The sequence below is a fragment of the Canis aureus genome, chromosome 28 (assembly GCF_053574225.1).
Source record: "Canis aureus isolate CA01 chromosome 28, VMU_Caureus_v.1.0, whole genome shotgun sequence".
Classification (NCBI taxonomy): domain Eukaryota; kingdom Metazoa; phylum Chordata; class Mammalia; order Carnivora; family Canidae; genus Canis; species Canis aureus.
In genome coordinates, this window is record NC_135638.1 from 455,762 (window position 1) to 477,256 (window position 21,495).

At 40.5% G+C, this 21,495-nt stretch overlaps 1 protein-coding gene and 1 long non-coding RNA gene across 5 annotated transcripts in view; one reads left to right on the forward strand and one right to left on the reverse strand.

Annotated features, from left to right (window-relative positions):
- The window catches only part of CPQ (carboxypeptidase Q), a 319,086-nt gene that overhangs the window by 47,330 nt on the left and 250,261 nt on the right, over positions 1 to 21,495 (reverse strand). The window lies entirely within an intron of this gene.
- On the forward strand, positions 12,172 to 15,622 carry LOC144300152 (uncharacterized). The gene is made up of 3 exons (XR_013366748.1): positions 12,172 to 12,261; positions 14,880 to 15,095; positions 15,264 to 15,622. It is a non-coding gene; the product is annotated as an uncharacterized LOC144300152 (long non-coding RNA).

The window sequence follows — 21,495 nt, forward strand, 5'->3', positions numbered from 1 at the left end:
TATGAACAAAGAAAATCTTCTGGAACATTGGCTGCTTCTCTTTATAATTTCAATACAATGTGTCAATATATGTGCAATACATACATACATAATCAAATGGTAGGAATTCTGTGTTTTATTGGTTATCGGATCCAGTATTGAGGATAACTACAGATTCTCTGGGATGGAAATAAGTTCAGATGGGCCTGATATTTTATATTCATCCATCTATCCATCCACCCATTCATCCCTCACTTGAATAGACTTTGGCAACCATCTCATTTCCCTTGTTCTGCCTTATAATTCCCCTACTGAGCCACTGCTTCATGGAGAGGAGTCCCTTTCTTCACTCTTCTTATGGTTCCTGGATCCCTACATGTCTCTAATGCCTAAATTCCTAAATGCTAGGGACATGCAACCTGAGACCAGATGAACTGATCATAAACAAATAATGGCAAAGTGGAAGATTAATCTTAAGAAACCACACACACACACACACACACACACACACACACACACACCAGTACCTACAAAAAGAACCTGAAATATTCACGACAAAGAATCCTACTCTCCGTGGTCTGCCCTCCCTGCAGGTAAGATTAAGATGTCCAAGTATGGAGCTGTACCCCTTCCTGAGAACGCCTAATCTAGAGCAAACCCCTGCTCCCTTGGACCCTCCTCAAATCCTCCCCTAACCCAAACCCCAATCCTCTAAGTTCTTGTTAACATTTCTGACCAAGACGCCTCATGGTTTCTCTCAGAGTGTGTGTCCCCCCGCCCCCGCCCCCGCCACTGCAATGAGTAATAAACCTGCCTTGTTTAACCACACACATCTTCCTGAGCTTTGACAAAACAGAAGTTACAGGGGCTTTTCAGGCACTCTGCTCTGATGTGAAGTGTATACAGCGTTCGGAAAGAATGAGGTGGTTACATAAAGCAATGAGAAAGATCGCTCTAGCGAGGGTGGGCAAGGATGTTTCCTTTCAAAAGTTCCAATTCCAGAGAACCTCTTGAGAGCTTTCCCCCACTCAGCTCCTCTCTCTTCCATGAAATCTTGCATGGAGGCACCCACACACTGACTCATGATTGGGATGGCTTTTGTGGTTAAACCTGACTCTCCATCCCATACAATATTCCAGGCCAGCTCAGCAGCTGTTTGTTATTTTCAGCAAGTCAAATTTGGTTGACCTTCGAGGTCCTGAGTGTGGGAAACGTAAGACTTCCAAGGGAACCAGTTAGAGGGTGGTTTAGAAATGGGACATGTAATCTGGCATCTCAGTATCTTTACAGAAATGAATTGAGACAGGATGAAGGTAAAGTAGAAAGTTAAAGGGAAAGTGTCTGAGGAGGTGGTTTTACAAACCATCATTTAGAACTGAGGGAAATTATTATAAAATGTTAAGGAAAATGCTAGGTTTTCTATGGGTGTTTGGTTTTTGGAAATCTGTTACTTATGTAACAACGGTACCATGTAGAAATTAGTTTATTTTTACAAGTTGTGCCTCAATATTTGTCAGAGTCTTGGTATTATGTGGGTAGAAGGCAGAGATGACTATCTCCACTCACACACAAGAAGACTGAGTCATCGTAATAAGTCTCTCAACACTGTGAAAGCTTCATCAACAGGGCCCTGGAACTCACCCAGGTCTCCCCACTGCAGAGCACGTCAGCATCACCAAGCTGCTACCCATCCCAAGTAGCTTGGTTGTTATCACTTTGGCTCTGAACCTGAAAACATTAATAATCTGGGAAAACAGTGCCTAGATCATGGAATTCTTAGGTAGTCACAGCAAGTGGTTGTTGACTGAGCACATGAGCAAGGACTCAGGACCAATCCTGTTCCTCAAAGGATGGTTTCTGGACTCCCTACTTCTTAGTCATTAGGGAAACAAAAAAAAAAATGCAGATTCTGGGTCCCACCCCAGACTTACTACATTAGTATCTCTGAGTGTGAGACTCAGGAATCTGTACTTTCAACAAGTTTTACAAGAGATTCTTAATTATATGGTTTGACTATTACTGGTCCAGGGTAGGTAAGTGTTTGCAAAAGGCCCCTCCAAGTTAAAGAAAAGATCATCATCCCCAACACTCACCCTAAATTGAGTTCAATACACGTAAGAAAGAGGCAGTGTTGAGAAGGAAAAAGTGGCAAATGTTTCATCCAGGAATCCTCAAGCGAAAATTTGAGAAGGAGCCCTCTTAGCTTTTAATGACTACAAAATAAGTGTATCTCCAGCAGAAAGGGACTCAATGTTTTTCAGATCTTTTCATAACAAAACTGCTGCTCTGATGCTCATGGGGAACGAGGAGGAACCACACTGGAGCAGATGAAAGGGGTCTAGTAGACTATTGTGAGGTTAGAAGCTGCGGCCTTAGGTCTGGTTCTTTCTTTTTTTTTTTAAATTGGAGTTCAATTTGCCAACATATAACACCCAGTGCTCATCCCGCCAAGTGCCCCCCTCAGTGCCTGTCACCCAGTCACCCCCACCCCCCGCCCACCTCTCCTTCCACCACCCCTAGTTCATTTCCCAGAGTTAGGAGTCTCTCATGTTCTGTCTCCCTTTCTGATATTTCCCACTCATTTTTTTTCCTTTCCCCTTTATTCCCTTTCACTATTTCTTATATTCCCCAAATGAATGAGACCACATGATGTATGTCCTTCTCCGATTGACTTATTTCACTCAGCACAATACCCTCCAGTTCCATCCATGTCGAAGAAAATGGTGGGTATTTGTCATTTCTAATGGCTGAGGAATATTCCAGTGTATACATGGAATCTTCTTTATTCATTCATCTTTCAATGGACACCGAGGCTCCTTAGGTCTGGTCCTGGGATCAAAGGGGAGACCAAGGACTACATCCTGGATCATTACAATTGTGTCTAGGGCTGTGCTTTACAAGACAAAGCAAACAAACCAGTAGCAAGGGGAGAGGGAGGCAAGGCGATTTTCTTAGCAGCAGGGGCTGCCTAGGTATCTGAGGGGTGGTAATGTTATAAATTGTCTTTCTAAATAGAGGAATTATCCATAAGAGTTATTTCAAGCATAGCTTGAGCTTCACATTTTATAGCTAAGCTACATGCAAATACGTTCCTTTCATCCTGCATGTGTAATAGTTTTAACCAAGCTGTTCTTTTAAGATATCTATGGATAAAATTAATCGAGTTTGATGAAAATCATGCTACAGTCTGTTAGCCTAATGTAGCACTTTTAAAACCAGGTCTTAGGGACACTTGGGGGACTCAGCAGTTGAGTGCCTGCCTTGGGCTCAGAGCATGACCCCGTGGTCCTGGGATTGAGTGGCCCAGGACATTCCCAACCTTAGTCAAGGTTGCTTCTCCCTCTGCTGTGTCTCTGCTTCTCTCTGTGTCTCATGAATAAATAATCAATCAATCAATCAATCAATCTTTAAAAAAATAAAATAAAACCAGGTCTTAAGTTTTGAGCACAAAAATCTCTTGCAAACTCATACATGGCACACAATGGAGTGAAGGGTCCTATGGTCACAGAGTTAATCTCAATTATTCTCATTTTCACTGTAGGGACTGATGTTCCAGTTCTTCAACAATTGTATAACATTGGAAAACTCTGTAAAATCACATTCTGGTTTTTAAAGAGCCATTCTAGGCTATTCACTCTATAATAAGGTAAGCACACTGTATGCAATTTCTCTACACACTCGAGTCTCAATGCAGCACAACAGGTATGAAGTGAAGCCAATGAACCCTTTCACTTCCTTTCCCCAAATGGTCATCGTGATCGCTTCTCGGCCTTTTGGCTAAGATCAAGTGCAAATGGTCATCGTGGACACAGGTGTTTAAAATGTGCTACAGATGTGTAAACCAAGGTATATAGCTATTTATAAAATTAAAACTCCACTGATCAAAGATGAAATATTTATCTTTTTACCTCCCTACCAGCTTGGCAATTAGTTTGGTGAAAATTAACTCTTCCCTGCAGAAAATTTTACTACCACTGCTTTCACTTACTATCATTTCTTTTTTACCATTAACATTTTTAGGGCAAATACAGAGTATGAAATATTGTCAAAGAAGTAAATATTTTCTTTTCTGAAATCATAGGATGAAGAAAAAGGGTGGAAAAAAGCTCATTTTCTCTCCCTTCTTCTTTGTTTTTAACTTCTGTTTGGATGTAAAATGTTTAATAACTGGAAGTCAAATACCCTTTGATGACAAAAGAAATTTCCAGGATGATCTTATAAACTGTGATTGTGTACCACCAGAACAAAAGAGTAAACTATAGGTGTTTCGATTTAAAATTTGATCAGGTGCTCTAAATGTATCACTTCTTTTTAAACGAGGTACTGCAAACAGGCAGTTTTAAAACCAGGTACAGACTCTGAATATAAAATATCCCACGCTAGCAATAACCTTTTGTGTTTTTTAGTGAGATCTTTTCAAATTAATCTTTCAACACTCATATTGAGAAATCCCAGTTCTTGTCAGTTCTCAAATTTAATGACAGCCTTTTGCATTTGTGATGCTCAGGATTAGAATAAGGTAATGAATGCACACACTTGGCTAATTCAGTTTACCTTCAGTCCACAAAATTAATGCAACTGGCTTCCTAGTGGAAAAGCTTTTTAAATTTAAAATTCTGTTTTGGATTTCTTAATTTACTATTCAGGCTGTAATGCTAATTACCATTACAACAAAAAGATTAAAACAAAGAGAAAAGGCTGTGTTACTGTTTGGGGTGGTGAGGACCTGCTAGGAAGGACGGAGGCAGGCAGGGGCGGTGAGGCCGGGCGAACGCGGGGACCTGGGCCCTAAGGCAGAGGTGGAAGGCGGTGGCCTCTGCACCTGGCACCTGGGAAGGTGTTCTCAGCCAGGCAGGCCCCACAGGCTGTCTCGGTTTCCCTTCCGCTTTTTCACAGTGCAAGACCGTTCCTTCTGTCCCATGTAATTTGCAGCCATTATCATAGATATTAGATGTGGAAAGCCTTGGCAGGTCACCTAATCCCCAGCCCTCCGCACAGAATGCCCCTGTTGAATATTTATGAGGCAGTTGTTAGCGGGGCCCCTGGAAAGCTGGCTATTAGCGCTCATGGTCATTTACCACTACCTGGGGGGCAAAGGACATCAAAAGAGTCTTAAAACGTAAGCATAAGTGGAAAAATAAATAATGAAGGAATGCCATATTCTAGACATTTGACTAATTGTCAAATAATGAGGTTTATTAAAAACTTCCATAGCAGCTAGATTCTTCTTATGTTTGGGGCTCTGCGGCAAAGGCTCCGAACAACACCTGATGGTGGCTCTTCTGTGTAGGAAAATCTCAAAACAGGCTCTTCCCGTGCCAGAGACAGAGCACACTTCCAAAACCAACCTGAAGGAGGCTTGATTTAGGTACCACAAATGTAATTAATACGCGACGGCACAGTATACGCTTGATTAACATCAGACTACATTCTTAGTACCCTTCTGGAACACTGGGAGTTTTGAGACATTTTAAGCTGGCTACACAGCGGAAATTGGAGAGAGGATCTAGCATTACTTGATACATAGGATGATTTAGACAAAAACCCAGATAACTCAGGCCCCAAGTGGATTTGTGTGTATGTAGCTGGGTGTGTGTCTCTGGTGAATCAGGCTTCACTGACAGCAAAGCCTACGTGAACTAAGGAGCTGCCACTCTTCTCTGTTTTCAACAAAATCCCAGGGATGTAAAGAGAGCAGAGAAGGAAAATAGGCTTGCAGGAAAATAGCTAATTCAGATCTGTGTTGCACCTGCACCTCCTACCAGTTAAGTAAGTGCTTCTAGCTGGTCTTAGCCTCAGTTTCCTCTTCTGCAAAACAGAAATAGCAATATCTGCTCATCCGGATATTAAGAAGAGGGGATAAAATGATGAATGTGATGCATTTGGCACCACACAGGTCTTCAAGAAATATGAGTTTCTCTTTCCTTTCTGAACATCTTATAGTTGCATTTATATGTTCATTTCTAGAAGATAGACTATTTGAGCACGTAGCAAGAATTTACCCTGGGTAGATTTGCATGGGTCTAAATGCAATCAAATTTTCAAAATATTTCTAACCCATTGAACAGTAGAGCAGGTTTTTTAAGTGCCAAGCAATTAAAAATTGCTTCCTTCATACCCTTGAGTTTAATAGCAAACCAGTAAAAAATTTAATGCTGGAGAAGAGGCACACTCATGCATCCTGCGTTCTCTGTTTGAAGGAAGTGGGAGCCTAGGATCTAACAACTTCTCCAAGCTTCTCAAACTGCTCCTCTCCAATAAACATAAAAGAATTTTATGTAGGTTACTTCTTATTTTCTTTAGTCTGGTGGTAATTCATGTAGATATTAAGGCTAAGTAAGCATTACAACACACTTGATATATTTTTTTTTATGATAGTCACACACAGAGAGAGAGAGAGAGAGAGGCAGAGACGCAGGCAGAGGGAGAAGCAGGCTCCATGCACCGGGAGCCCGACGTGGGATTCGATCCCGGGTCTCCAGGATCGCGCCCTGGGCCAAAGGCAGGCGCTAAACCGCTGTGCCACCCAGGGATCCCCACACACTTGATATTTTGAAGATTAAGAAATGCCATTAACCACCGCGGGTGAAACTACCAGTGACTTTAACCTCATTCTCAACTTCTGTGTCTCCTAATTCTTCTTTAAATAACCATTAAATAACTCCCTTCTAGTAGCTTTTCCATAGAACTCACTTAATTGTTCATAATATTTTTAAAATTTAATATGATTAATAAAAATTTAATATTAATAAAATTTAGACAAAATTAATGTCTAAAAGCAACAGTACCTCTCTTCTAAATGAAAAAAAAAAAAAAAAAAAAAAACCCAAAACTAATACTAATGTTACTATGGTCACACATACCCAAGGTTAAATATTTAAGTAAAAACAAGAAAAAAGGGTCAACATTTTGGATATTGCCAACTATTCCAGGTGTTAAGATTAGAGAGATAAAATACCTGAGTCGATGACTTGTAGATTCAGCTCACTTTCTGAGGTTCTAGATACTCCCTGAATAATATGGATTATAGAATGAAAAATGCTTATAGGTCAGGAAGAGATTCAAAAGGGCATAACTTCAGAGAGTGTCCCAGGGACTAATTACATGGATATAATTAAAAAAAATCTGATTAAAATCTTGACTAAGAACATGAGGAAATAAAACAGAATTAAGCAGTATGCAAAAAACCCAGACAAAATCCAAGAGAAGCCAAGAAATATGCTATTAACAAAAGAATGCATAAAAAGCAGCAATTTACAAGGAAGCTCGGTGGGTATGTAGACGTCTTTGTGCTTATTCCTTGGCATGTGTGTACACACACACACACACACACACACACACAATGATGAGGAAAAGCAAAAGAGAATGGCTAGTTCCTGTACAAGATGCAGAAACACATTCTCAGGCAAAATAATAATTTTTTTTTCAGGCAAAATTAAACTCTTTAGTTCCAGGGCAGCTGAGAAGCACACACTTGGTAAATGGCCCTGAGGGCCTGTGACCCAAGGCACAGGGAAGCACACGCCATGATATGAATGGCATCGCATGTACCTCTGTAATTGTCAACACATGTGGCACGCCAGCAGACTAGAAAGAGTTTCCACTTAACACATGTTTTTCGGCGACTGATAGGATGGGAATCTTAGAAAAATGAAGGTTTGATAAATGAGGCATCCTGCTTAATTGTGCTAAACTGTTTAGTTGAAATTTTCATAAATAGATGCAACGGTTAAGAATTAGAAAACCTTTTCCTGATTCTCTCAAGAAAAAAAGTAGGGGAGGGCTAGAAAGGAAATGGAAGAGAGAAGCACAAGATCACGTTGCCATGGGATACTTAAGCTGTACAGATCAGGCATTTGTGTGGTTATATTAGCAAAAATTGCAATAGAATTGGTACGAAGACCAGATGTTTAAAAAATTTAAGAAGATGCATTCCTTTACTTCCGAGACACTCTCATCAATTTGCTCCCTACATTTTAGTTGAAGTACCAATCTTTTGAACGATTTAAAGCCATACAGCTGACCTATGTCCGTGTTTCTTTGATATAGGCGGGTTCTGCGCTCCCAAAAGGTAAAGGTTCACAAGTAAGTAGATGGCTTCTTGGTTCAAAACGTCCCTGTTTTACATTGAAAGCAATTTTTAGCTTCTGGAAATACATGGGCTTTTGGTTTATGGAATATTGACACTAGAAAAAGCCTAGAAAGGTAATTTCCCAATTTTTAGGTCAGAGAAGATGCATATTATTGTACCTGTGTGTGTGATAGAGAACGCCTGTGTAGCCCACAGTACTTGATGTTGCCCGTGAGACTCCGAGTGCCGTCGGTGTCCTTGGCCATGAGCCAGTTGGCTTTTACACGCTCACTCATATAATCCTCCCGCCAACTCTTATCAACCCATAATCAATTTACTTTGGCTGAATAGGACCTGTAAGGAGACCTCAAAAATCCCCAGGAGCATCATTTGACATAGAAGAGCTAGTAATGCTATTAATATTTGACTTTTCTCCTCTTTACTTCCTCATCTGAAGTGCTGCACCGTGTCATGGTGAAGGGAGTCAGGGGCTTTCCTAAGTAATGCCCTTGAACCAGTAAAGCAGCAGGGTGATTCGCGGGAATGCCAGCAGCTCATCACTCATGTCAGTACCCAAGAAGTCTAGACTAATACAGACATTTTGCTTTAATAGCTGAAATAATAATAGTGGCTTCTTGAGCATGAACTTTGTGCCAAGCATTTCACTTAGACGATCTTTATTTTTTTTCTTCAGGATAATCTCATGAGGCAGGTACTATTATTGCCATTTTATTTAGGAAGAAATTGAGGCTCCAAGAGGTTACACGACTTTCCTGAAGTTACACGGTGAGGGGGTGATAGAGCAAGGTTTGAATGCATTTCTACGTGGCTGCTAAATACGTGCTGTTAATGTCTCATGCTGTTTCATTCTTTAAAATGGTTCTCAATTCTGGCTGCATTTTGCAATCATCTGAGGAGCTTCTTTTTTTTTAAATTTTTTATTTATTTATGATAGACACAGAGAGAGAGAGAGAGAGAGAGAGGCAGAGACACAGGCAGAGGGAGAAGCAGGCTCCATGCACCGGGAGCCCGACGTGGGATTCGATCCCGGGTCTCCAGGATCGCGCCCTGGGCCAAAGGCAGGCGCCAAACCACTGTGCCACCCAGGGATCCCCTGAGGAGCTTCTAAAACAGGTGTGCTCATGCCCTCTCTTCAGGTTTCCAAGTTTGCACAAGTGCAGCAGGCACCATTCACACAGAACACAATGGGCTTGTGCTCTGGGAGGTTGGGGGGCCCTGGGGATGACTATGTTCTCAGTGAATGGTGCTCCCCGGACTCGTGCAACTGATGTGGTCCTGCAGTCAGACCAATTACATCTGAATCTTTGGGAGTGGGGTCCCAGGTTGATAGGATTTTGAAAGCTCCCCAGGTGATTTTAAAGTGCAGTCAAGGGTGTGAACCACAACTCTAACCTAAACACCTATCTAGGATTGATGGGAGCTTTGACTGGGTCTACACTAGCACAAAATAAAAAATTAAAGCTTACCATGAAGCAATTACAGTGAATATGCCACGTGACCACAATTATCAGGATATCTCAGATAAAATCTTCTGTCAGGAATAGGAAACAACAGCTCCTCTGGACAACAGATCTATTTATGTACGGGACTTTGTAATATGGGGCTCACCAAGAAAATTACAGTGATATTTATAAATATCTTCATTCTTAAATATGACATCCACAACAATTAATGGACCACCTCTTCAAAAGTGTGGATTTTGTAAAGTTGTGTCTAGCAAATATTTTCATGTAGGTTTAAACTTTCCATAACTGGATAGTTTTGGATATTAATGAAGGCCATGCCCTTTCTCTACATAAGATTCTGTTCTCTCACCTGCCCAGAGACTATTTCAGTTAACACAACAAAGAGAAAGAAAAAAAAAGAAAGAAAGAAAGAAAGAAAGAAAGAAAGAAAGAAAGAAAGAAAGAAAGAAGAAAGAAAGAAAGAGAAAGAAAGAAAAAGAAGAAAGAAAGAAAGAAAGAAAGAAAGAAAGAAAGAAAGAAAGAAAAGAAAAAGAAAGGAAGGAGGAAGGAAGGAGAGGGGAAAGAGAGGAAGAGAGAAAGGGAAGAAGGGAGGAAAGGGAAAAGGAAGGAAGGAAAAGGAAGGAAGAGAGGGAGGGAGAGAGGAAGGAAGGAAGGAAGGAAGGAAGGAAGGAAGGAAGGAAGGAAGGAAGGAAGGAAGAAGGAAGGAAGCAATACAGAGGTCATACTTCATAACTAGTCCTAAATAGGCAATAGCTCACTCAGATCTCAAAAGATCCATAACTAATAGATTTCACAGAGCTTAACTATATTTGATTTCTGTGTTATGAACTGGAAGGATGATTAAGATAGCAAATGTCATATTATGAAAGAAACTTCAGTTACCATGAATTGTGCAATCTTACACTTATAAAAACAGCATAATAGACTTAATTCACTGTTAGAAATCCCCATTAGGGGAATGTATGAGAATATTAGGCTAACGGGTTGTTTTTTAACTTTAACGGAGCAAAGGAAGGATCTTAAGCCAACAAAGTTATCTGAACTAAGGCGTCTATTGTATACAATTGTATACAATTGAGATAGAACTCATTTCCAGGGTAAAAAGTCCTCATCCAAGTCTGAACTCAATTTTATTCAAATCTCTTGAATTATGATATTTTTTCCTATTGTTTCCATAATCTTGGACCTATTAATCAAATTGATAAACGTACTTCTAGCAGAGCTCTTATAAGAAATTGATGAGCTCTCACAATGGTCTAAGACTTCCTTGACTCCAAGTATGTCCACGTACGGTCAGACTTCATTGTTGGTATCGAGCCATCCAGGGCTGCCAGTGCCAATCACGGTGCTCTTTCATGTGACTATTGTACATCTCTCCAACTGGAAGGCTTAATTTGGCAGAACGTCAAGTAGCAGAACATCGAAAATAATTTCAAGTTTAGCAAGAAATTGCTAGAAGACGTGCAGACCAACCCGTTAGATGTGTGATCTATGAAGCTAGGTTTTGCCTTGAGCCTCTCAAAGGAGAAGATGTGGATTATAGGGAACCTGCCCGGTGGCTGGGATTGGGCCTCATGGTGTCTCACTTCTGGCTGTCCTGAAGCCTCAGAATGGCATTCAGGTCCCAGCTACAGTCCTAGGCACCTTTTTAGTTTTCACTCTATTTCCTTAAATTAAGCTAAACTTGAGCCAAAACAGACTCGTTATCATTTCAAGAACCCTTTGCACTTTTTAACCTACATAATTTTATCTTCATCTTTTCACATGGAATGTGGTCCCTCTACATCCAACAAAACTCTATTCTTTCTTGAAATTCAGGCAAATTGTCACTTCTTTGGTGAATGCCCCACAGGACTTAATGTCTCTTTTGCCTGAAGTTCCATTGTACTTTGTTCTTCTTGTGTCTAAACTCTCCACTAACTCCTTAACCTGAGGGAGTGTACCTTATATATAACATTGCGATAAAATGGACCAATATGTTAATTCTGGCTTTTCCACTTAATGGCTTAGTCACTCTGGACAAAGGAAACCCCCCTGAGCCCCAACTATCTCATCTGAAAATTGGTTACAGAATAATAATGTATACTTTAGAAGATTCTTATAAAATTATATGAGATAATGTATGTAAATCAGCTAGAATAACACTTGAGACATAGCAGACACTCAATACATATTAAATTCCCTCTTTATTCCTCTTGCCTGAATGTCATAGAGTATTTATTAGGTATCTCTTGAATGAATGAATTAATGAAATTGTCAAACTGTCTGAGTCAGGTCTAAGGAGAAGGAATAGGCAAGAGGATACCCTCAGGATTCAATGACAACACTCAAAGCAATTATTTTAGTATCATAATCATTCCTATCTGTAACCTCCTTCCTGATTTATAAAGAAAGATCATAAATAGGCATTTAAACATTTTGGAAATCAGTAGTTTGGAGTTTTAAAACAAAAATATGAAACATGGAAATGATATCACATTAAGAGTAATTTGTATTACAGGTTAATAGAAATTTGTCCATCTCTAGTAGAATATACATACTAAAGACAAATAATAATATAATAAACTTCTTTCAATAATCATGCTGTTGCTGGTTGTATGGTACTGTTATTCTGAAACTACTGCATGTGTGTTGCAGGATAAAGCAAATGAGTGGTTATGCTTTTGCACTAAGCAGCAGGTATTTTGGCAAGAACAAAGGAGAAATGGATATCACATCAGTGAGGTAAGGTACAACTCTGTAGTCCTGAACTTGACTTGAAAATATCATATAATTCATAATATACTTTTTCTTAGAGAAATAATATACATATTTCCTAGTTCTATTTCCACTGAAAAGACCTAGGAACAATGACCAACCCACTAGCAATAAGTACACTTAATGATCAGACTTGTGGCCTCTACATACCATGACATAGTAGGAAAAATTGGGCTTTTTGGAGAAAGGGCTGATTCCAGATCTGGGGAAGGAAATATAAAAGATGGCCTGGAACATTTTGTCACATCACACTTTGTCATATCACAAAGCTTCCATCCTAGGAGTTCCTACAGTCGTCACAAAGCTAGACTACATCGGTGACTATCACAGTTGCTTTAGGAGGACTCGGGAACCAGCTTAAAAAGGCTCTGGCTGGCCAGAGTTGGGATAATTTGAGCATAAAATAAGAATAATTATTGCAGGAATAGAATGAAGCACATGGAAATAAAAATTATTTCCTAAAAATACTTTAATAAAAAGTAGTACCTAAAAAGCATTCTTGCCAGGAAAAAAAAGTAAAATTCAAATTTGAATCAGATCAAGCCTCTAGATTTAACTACCAATTCACAGGAAATATAAGGGAGAGTGAAAACATGTTAAATGATTCCATGGGAATGGAGTTAGCTAAACCCAGACTACAGGAAATCCCAGGGGACAAATTTTTTGGTTTCTGTAGCAAATAAGCAACAAGAAAGAGGAAAGATGAAGGTAAAACCTATGGATTAAAAAAAGACTTAAGAGACACCAACCACATCAAGTGATTGCATTGTTTAAACCTTATTGGAATCCTGGTTTAAATTAAAAAAAAAAAAAAACTGTTGGAGGAATGGAGGAAAACAGTTTGAAGACAACTGGAAACATTTGAAAACTGGCCCTATATTGACTATTATATTAAGAAATGATGGTAAAATATTTTTAGGAGGGAAAATAGTATTTCAGTTAACACACACACACACACACACACATCCTTACCTTTTAGGTATAGAAATTAAAATATTTACAAATGAAATAATATACAGTCAAGCATTTGCTTCGAAATAATCTAGTTGTAGGACGGTGACAGGGGTATGGATGAAATATTACTGCCCATGAATGAAGAATTCCTGACATGATGAATACATGGGCAGTCATCACATTATTCTACTTTTGTATGTGTTTGAAATTTTCTGTAATACATTTTTTAAATCGTGCTTTAAAATCATCCAATATACCAGACCGCTCTGAATTTTACAGTCTCTAACACTTAAAGTAGGGACAGACAAAGTTCATGTAGCTAAGAAGAAGGAAACATATTTTGAAGTCCTAGTTCCCTCTATTCTCCTGGCTTTCATACAATTTTAGGGTTTTTTTTTTCCTCAGAAAATTTCAATGCAGCTTTATTCAGTTTTCCATGATGAAGTCTTCCTCCTAATTTCCATGATTATTAAGTACACCAATTCAGTCAATCCTTGATGGTGAGCATCATGAGAAAAGGGGCCTCGTCTCATTGTTGTATCCCCCATAATTTATATATAATATAGCTACCTGTTGAATGAAATGTTACATAGGAGTCGGTTAAAGTGTCTGTGAAGTATTAAGTGAAATTGGTGGAAAGTCAAACACATGGGGGTGGGGAATCCAGAAGAACTAACCTTGAGACTCTGAAAGGGGCAGTTAGAGAAATGAGACTTTTCTAGGCCGCATCATTAGAAGGCATGGGAAACAGCTGATAGAGAATTTTAAATCATTGTGTTTTTGGGGTCATTATAATACAGAAAATGGAGCAATAATTTAGTTCTCTAATTTTCTAAAGTAATGGGTTCTAACCCTGCGCTGTTCCTCAAGTTGCTTTCTCACTCCCAATCCTCTCACCGAGCCTGCTGCTGAAGTGTTGATGGGTTATCTGGCGGCAGGAACCATAGGGACCCTCTTCCTAAACACTGTTCTCATCAACCCCCTCCTCTGCTGAAGACTTCTGATGGCTCTGCATCAGCTACAAGAGGTTTTTTTTCACCTGAAATTTATGCCACTTCTTCATCTGGCCCAGAGATACTCAACCGTTCTTACCAACCACTGCCCTCCAAGATGGATCCTGTGCTCAGGGAAGTTATTCTCCTTCTCCTCCCCAGTGGGGACATCTGCTTTTGTTCATACTATTTCTGTCACCAGAACTGCACCTCTCTACCCCTTCTGTCCATTCTGATACTAGTTGGTCTTCAATATCCAGCTTAAGCTTACCCTTCCAGGTCTTTCCTGTCTTCCATCTTAGGAGCTGCTACAGTTTATTCTGCATGTATAATTCATCCTGGTGCCGGACTAAAAACTCTTACTATGACTTGACTTTTCTTGTACTCCTCTTTAAATCAATACATCTCATCAGCAAACATTTGTGCAGGTAATAATGAGTATTGTGGGTATATAAGCAGGAATAAAAAATACTCTCTTGGTCCTCAATCCAGTTAAGGAGACAACGTACAACGTATATTAATTATAACGTGAAAATGTATGTTTTAAATAGCAGCTCACGGCAACAGTAGAAGAGGCTTCATGAAGCAGAGCGCGACTGACTGCCCAATGGTATAAACAATGCCTTCTTCTCCCCCAAGGCTGTAGTCCGTGGTACTAAAGGGCATGAGCCAGGTCTGCAATGGTCAAGGTGGTCAATGGTTACTATGGAGCTGAAGCAGGCCTACTGTCGGGGAGAGCAGGACAAGCTATTCGTTGCTGTGATGAGCAATTTCCCATAGTGTGCTATCGATATGGATGATGTACATTCCTACCTAGCATGTGGCAGTTAGAGCTCCGGCTCACCTGAGTTAGAGGTAAGAGGCAGCCACCTGCTCTTATGCCTTGTATTACCCTTCTCTCTTTCTAATGTTTCTTCATTCTTGATTTCTTTGTTATAGCCTGTCCTTCCCACTTTCCTCTTTCCCTCCCCCACCCTCTACCAGAACAAGAAGTCTACTAAATTTATTCATCTCCATCCGCAGGGTCTAGAGCACCTGGTTTCTGCGAGGCCCTCAAGACATGCTTGTCAATGGGATGAAACTGCCCACCTACCTAGATGAAGGCTGCAGTCACAAACCAGACAGTGCCCTTTTCATGTACCCAGTGGGGTGAGGTCTGCTCACCATGCAGCAATGATCTCTCTAGACATTACTGGCATGGAGTGTTTTCACCATAAAGGAGGCATCTTTTAATTAGGGACAGCTGTGCTGCACTATTCCATCTGGTGACTGGGAAACATATGAGTCCTGGGTCCAGACCTCCAATTTACTTTACATTTCCATTCCTGCTCCTGTCCTGATCTTCTCCCTTTCTTGCAACATGTTAGAATAAAGGCCGTTGGAAATGTAGAAATGGAAAGTTTTAATTCAGTTCTGTCTAATGTTATATGGGGTATTAGACAGAAATAAGCAAGATGGAAAATATGTGAAATTCTGAGTAATCTGCATATTTGGTACTTCAGTAGGGAGCCTGAACTATCATAAAAAGATGAAAGAAACCAAAGTGTGATTTTTAAAAGCAATGCAATGTGTGAGGAAAGAGGATGGCTCAATGAAGCAAAGTTCCTACTAAAATAATTCTAACTTATGGTTATGGTTTAGGGTTTATAAAGGTTTCACATTATCTTACTCCTCCTACAAACCTAAACCCTACATATTTAGCGTTTGATTCATGGGCATTTTGTCGAGGGCCAGGTACTTCTTTTTGGGTCTGGGAATTCTGAGGAATTCACAGTAACTACAAGAAAACGCTAAGTGCCATGAGGTGAGGGCTTTATGGGAGCAGACCCGAAGTACACCTGCTGGATCGGTAGGGGTCAAGGAAGGCTTGTGAGAGGAGAACAAGCTGCTGAATCACACATGAGTAGGAATTAGCTGTTGAAGAAGACAAAACAGGGTCTAAAGGCAAGGAAGTGTGAGAGTGCAGGGTGCTCTAGGAGCTTCAGTGAATGACACTTGTGTAAGGGATGAGCAGAAAAGAGCGGGGAGCCATGAGAGTGGAAGCTGCACACCAGCCAGAGAGCAGAACAAAAAGGCCTTGAATGCCATGCTAGGAAAAGACATGATACGCTAACAACAGCGGGGTAGACATAGAAGAATTTTAAGCAAGAAGCAGAGGTAATCTGATGCTGCAGCTATTCTTAGTTGTTTGCCAGTAGAAATCCTCCTCTTCTTCCTAAGGAATCCTGACGTTTCTCATGTATCAGGAGACTACATGTTCAATGGTGACTGGGAGCCACTGTAGGTCCAGAAAGTAAAATTTGGTCAATATAAGCCATTGTGGGTAGTTGCACTCCATTGCCACTGCCTGGTTTAGCCACGGGCATGTTTTACAATCTTGGCCAATGAAGACTATGGAAAAATCTGCTTTGCAGCTTCTGGGCGAGATTGTATCACGATTAAAAAGATAAACCGGTTACGGGTATTCTCTCTTTCACTGTTGCACAATGTGTCAGAACTTGTTGCTCAGAACAACTGCAGCTGTCTTGGGACCAGGAGGGGACAAGCCTGAAGACACAGGTCAACATGCTGAGGATGGCCAAGTGGAGGGATGTGAAGGACCAAGGTCCTTGATGTGGAGCTAAGTCAAACTTCCTGTGACCACCCACTCCAGAGCTCTTTTTAAGTGACTTTAAAATTCTCTTTACTGCCATTCCAAGTTGGGTCTTCTGTTTTATTCTACAGGCAAAAGCCACCCAACTGATAGACTGATTGTCAATTTAGAAAGTTCATTTTGGAAGCGGCGCGCCAGTTAGACCGAGGGGACTAAGAATGCAGGTTGGGGTGGGAGTAGGAAGCTGCCATCGGAAAATCAGTGAGTCTGTGTGGTAGAGGGGAGTGAAAAGGTTTAAGAAATAAATGAAATTGGGACACCTGGGTGGCTCAGCGGTGGAGCATCTGCCTTCGGCTCAGGTCATGATCCTGGAGTTTCAGGATTGAGTCCCACAAGGGGTCCCTGTGGGGAGCCTGTTTCTTCCTCTGCCTGTGTCTCTGCCTCTCTCTGTGTCTCTCATGAATAAATAAATAAAATATTTTAATAAAAAAAGGAATAAGTGAAATTCAGAGTAAATGGGACTTAGAGACCATTTTGACGTATGCTCTAGATGCCTGTGTGGTTTCTGGAAGGCAGTGCCAGTCAGTAGGAGGAGGGACGCATATTGAGGCCTGGTGGTTACCATACCTGCTTTGCATATAAGGGAACCAAGTCTCATCACCAGAATGTGTAGTTTGTGAGAGTACAGATCTTGTTTGTCGTCTTTACTATCGATTCCCTAGTGTCCTACAGCAGAGACTTAGTAAGGATGCTTAATAATAAATGAGTACAGACATACAGACAGCCACCAGACACACAAAAAGATGCTCAACATCACTCCCCATCAGGGAAATAGCAAGTCAAAACCACAATGAGATACCACCTCACACCCGTCAGAGTGGCTAGTATCAAAAAGACAAGAAATAACAAATGTTGATAAGGATGTGGAAAAAAAGGAATCCTTGTGCACCGCTGGTGAGAATGGAAACTGCTGCAGCCACCGTGGAAAATGGTATGGAGTTTCCTCAGAAAATTAAAAAAAATAGAAATACCGTATGATCCACTGACTCTGCTACTGGGTATTTATGCAAAGAAAACGAAGACGCAAATTCAAAATGATAAATGCACCCCTACGTTTATTGCAGTGTTATCTGCAGTAGCCAAGATATGGAAGCAACCTAAGTGCCCGTCGATAGATAAGTGGATGAAGATGTACACCCCGACTCCGCCCTGCCCCGCGTACAATGGAATACTACTCATTCATAAAAAAAGAATGAGGTCTTGTCATCTGCAACCACATGGATGGATCTAGAGGGCATCATGGTAAGTGAAATAAGTCAGACAGAGAAAGACACATACCATACGTATGTGTCTACATACCTACTCGTATGTGAAATCTTAAAAAAAAAAAGAAGAAATAAAGCAGAAACAGGCTCATAAATATAGAGAACTGGTTGCCAGAGGGAAGGGGGTTGGAAGAATGGGAAAAATGGGTGGAGGGGGATGGGAGGTGAGGGCTTACAGTTACGGAGGGAGCAGCTCATGGAGATGGGAGGTGCAGCACCGCCGACGGTAATGTAATGGACGCGTATGGGGACAACCTCACCGTGGTGTAGTGACGTGGTGGTGGGCACAGCATGGCACACAGACCTGCTAAATTACTGTGTTGCACGCCTGTGCCCTTGAAACCAACGCAACATGTGTCAAATATACTTCCATCTAAAAATAAAATAAAATAAAATAAATGAATGTGGCTGAGAAAAATTAGATCATTTGCCTAAGATAGCACATGCGGTTAGAAGTCATAAAGCCAAAAAACACACATTCTTTCCAGCACACTGTCCAGCACATGCCAACAATATTAGGAAACGGTTGACCTTCAGATTCTGAAGCAGACGAGGAAACTCTTATTGGCAGATATGGAATAAGGGTGGGTCCACTTCCTTAGTTCATGTTAAGAGAGTGTCTCATTTTTTTTTCATTGATGTATATTTTATAGAAGAGTTTCTAAAGAAAGAAGATGTTCAAGAAGGATGCATATGAGGACTTGGGGAAAGCACGGATTAGAGCTCATTACTGACATTTTCAGACTGAAACAGACTCCTCCCACTCTAACCTGGACTCCAGAATTAGGGAATCAGGCTAAACATTAGGATATAAAGCCTGTCTGCTACCTGGAGTTTTCCACTAGAGCCTAACCCAAATCCCTCTTAAAGTAGTCCTGTTCGTGTTGTCTTTGAAAGAGTCGGAACAGCCATTTACCATTTTATGTAGGAGAATCATTAAATTACTAGAAGATATTATTCAGCATCCTCTTTCAGTTTTTATTCCTTTAAGGGAAATAATTCTAACTCTTCTAGGTTTATATCATTCTTCTAACATTCTTTCTACTTTTTTATCTCTTCTCTCAGCATCCTTTATTTTGTCCACAATCCCAAGATAAGGAACCCAAAGCTTGTTTAGGAAACGATTATTTCTGTGTTTTTGTTTTCTCCTCTCATGTCAGATTTACAAGAATTTAAATGTTTCCCAAAGTTAAACTAAGAACTACAGAGGAGGCAAAGTAGAAACTACTGAACTTCACCTCAAAGAATTGCTCACTGGGCACGCCTAGTAATCCAAGAACGATATTAATGTGTGATTCAAATGTCAGACTGTGGGATACAGGAGTGTTTTGGAAATCTAGAAAAGCAATAGAGTGCCATGGGCTGTTAAGGAAAGACCCATGAACACGGATGAATAGAGAATGAGCCTTAAGAGCACCGAGGATTTGAAGGGAAAGAATTAGAAGGAATATAGAAGAAAGCGACAATGGGAGCAGGTTGGAGTATAAAAATGTCTAAACAGGGAGTTTATATGGAAAATACATCTAAGACACTTTCTTTTAAAAAGCATCCTCCCCCCCTAAAGCCTTATACTTATGTTGATAGTTACCATGTCCGTATGGACATTGTCTAGACAGATGAAGGATAGTATCTCTCCTCTTCAAAGATAAAATTTTCATGAATCAACGTGCTTGGCTTCCATAATTAATGGAAATCACGTTGAATGTTAATTCTGTGTACTTAATTAGTATTTCACTACTGAGGACACATGGAACATGAAAAAAACTGGGGACCAGCCATCAGGCTATGGAAATTTTGTAGGTCTATTAGGACATGATAAGGACTCAAAAACAAAACAAAACAAAACAAAACAAAAACAAAAAAAAACAAAACAAAACAAAAAAGATAAGAGCTCAATAAACATTTACTGAATCAATGGAGGAATGAAAGAAAAAGAGAAAGAGGAAAGATGGAATCTTGGAACATTATTTCTCATTAATTTTTTGAAAAGTTAGGTGAGCAGTTATGTAAATCATACTTAGTATTTCGAATTCCATCTCCAGGTTTAGGTTACTACAACTTGCCGGGTTCTCAGGAACACAGGGTATACAGCTGGCAGATTTTTATTTTCTTTCTCTAATTAACTATGGTTCTTCACCTTTTTTTTAAAGTTCTCGAAATTTTCAATAGGCAACAAGAGATACAATGTAAGCAGTTCCATTATTTCTTCCAGAAACAGCCCACATTTGAAATATCAGAAGATAGCTCAATGGGAATAGGGGAAGACAGCGATAATTTGGCTCTATCTTGTAGATCCTAAAAGACATGGAAAAGAATTCCGAGAAACATTAGCTGCAGTCTAAGTGACCCACTCCTCATCTGCAGAGGTACGGAGGGGAGTGCAATAAGGAATGTAAGAAGTTATTTACAATAACAAACTCCTTTCCCCAGGGGTAAATTTTTCCGGAGCAGGAATGTACTGAAATCCTTTGCATAAGCAAGAGCTGAGTAAGACAAACATTTCAGACACTGCCGTAGATAGGGAAGGCCATCTCGGCATTCCAGACTCGCCTGCGTTGTTGCACATTGTGGGAAAAGGGCCACCAGCCTTGAAAACAGAGTGGCCTGTTCTCAGGGTAAGTTCTGGAGCAGGATGGCCTTGGCTAAGCTACTTAGTCCCTCTGAGTCTGATTCTTCAACTGCGAAACAGGGATCATCGTACCTTCCTCTTAGGATGGTGGTTGTATGGAGAAAAAAGAGCGTCTGCCAAAGCCTCACAGAGCGCCTGATAAGTAATGGGAACCCAGTAAACGGTAACTTGCATCAATTCTCTAGAAACCACAATGGGGCTCAGATTCCTCACTTCACTCCTGTTCACTGGTGATCAGACGTGTCCCCACCTCGGCAAGAGGGAAAAGGCCCCCTTACCTTTGTGAAGGGAATCAGACAAACCTGTTAATTCCAAACAGAACCATTCTTATGAAAATCTACAAGGAAGGAATAAGGCTAGAGCAAATTCTCAGTTACCCAATGCAGCAGAAGGCAGCAATCCCTGGGAGCAGGGAGTACCAGGCCCTTTGTTCCACTTCTGTTTTGGGTTTCAGCTCTTCCTCGCCCCCCACCCCCAGCCCCGCCTCCCACTTCACTCCAGTTCACCCACAGTCTGTTAGTCTTTTCCTCACATCCACCACCCCGCAAACTAACTCAGATTTTCCCAGTTTTTAAGAAGACTCCTATTGAAAAACTTTAGGCTCAGGAAAAATCTAGAATTCAAATCATCCCAACAACTTAAAAGGGCAGATTCCCTCCCCTTAGACCTTGATCATGATTAAAAATGACAGCTATGTAAGGAGTCTCC